Source organism: Schistocerca serialis, chromosome 1 (assembly GCF_023864345.2).
Source record: "Schistocerca serialis cubense isolate TAMUIC-IGC-003099 chromosome 1, iqSchSeri2.2, whole genome shotgun sequence".
NCBI classification, from domain to species: Eukaryota; Metazoa; Arthropoda; class Insecta; order Orthoptera; family Acrididae; genus Schistocerca; species Schistocerca serialis.
In genome coordinates, this window is record NC_064638.1 from 401,787,931 (window position 1) to 401,789,545 (window position 1,615).

Genomic DNA, 1,615 nt, shown 5'->3' on the forward strand with positions numbered 1-1,615 from the left:
TCCTAACGGCACCGAGTCCTCTTGCCTTGGCTCGTGCTGTTACATAACCTAAGGGAGGCAAGTAGTGTGTCTTGTAGGCTGTAAATGGTGTTAACTATGTTCTGCGTGTTACGGGATTTTGAGGCAGAATTTTGGCGCCAGTCCAGGAACTTCCTAATGGCTGTGGAAAACCGCTTAAAAACCACAGCCGGCCGCTGTGGTCGAGCGGTTCTAGGCGCTTCAGTCCGGAACCGCGCTGCTCCTGCGGTCGCAGGTTCGAATCCTGCCTCGGGCATGGATGGGTGTGATGTCCATATATTAGTTAGGTTGAAGTAGTTCTAAGTCTAGGGAACTGATGAGCTCAGATGTTAAATCCCATAGTGTTTAGAGCCATTTGAACCATTTAAAAACCACGCTCATGCTCACCTGTGTATCAGCTCATAGTCTTTAATCGGCCATATGGATTTGGTCTGGTTCTGTCTTGCAAACTGCGGGCGTCCATTAACCTATGCTATTAAATTTCATAGTCGTAGTCACAGTCAAAATATTTTTGTTTTATGATTTGCTATTTCTAATTTCATGTATAATGGTTTAGTAAGTATAATACAGTTGACATATACAAAAAGAAGGAGGACAAAGACCTCCACGTGATGCTGCATGGGCAAGGGAGCCTTCGGCCTCACCAGCAGCATGAGAACTGCGGGTCGTTCCTTCTGGCTAATTGAACTGAGTGGAGCACTACGTCCCGAAAAAAACATTACAAGGCTGGTAGTGGTAGTCCAAACGCAGTATGGGGAAAAACAGGAGATCATAGTAATGGCGCAACGGACGCTCCCTGAACAATTAAAATTCCTTAACCCCGACGCTCATCAGTGGTTGATGTAAAAAGTATCTTCACAAAATCTACGAGAAGAGGAACGCACGAAAACCAATAGGAAGAATAAGGGTCATGATGAGCTGCTGAAACATCAGGGAATGACATCAATGGTACTACAGGGAGCTGTGGACGATACAAACTGTAAGTGAACTCACAGACTGGAATGTATTCAACAAATTGCTCACGACTTTGGGTGTAAGCGCTACTTTGGGGAGCAGCGGTTGACACTGAAGAGGAAGTCGTAGCTGGCCGCGTCAAACAAGTCAGCAGACTGCCACGAAGCTATTTGCATCGACATTCGAGTAGATAAATATATATGAGAGCGAGCATGAATAGTTCTGTTTGAGTTTTCGTATTTCGTTTATTGGTTAAAATGGCTCCGAGCGCTATGGGACTCAACATCTGAGGTCATCAGTCCCCTAGAACTTAGAACTATTTAAACCTAACTAACTCAAGGACATGACACACATCCATGCCCGAGGCAGGATTCGAACCTGCGACCGTAGCAGTGGCGCACTGAAGCGCCTAGAACCGCTCGGCCACAGCGGCCGGCTTTCGTTTATTCATATTCATATACTAGGTTACGTGTATTTGACATTTCCTCTTTTTAATACAAATGCTACAAACCGAATTCCAAGTAAAGAGTTAATGACAAATCATCACTTCTTACAGTATTTGGTTGTTACGTGGAAATACGATATTTATTAAATACTAGATGTCGGATGTCGAGTTTGTAAGTAATAAGAAATAATAACACTC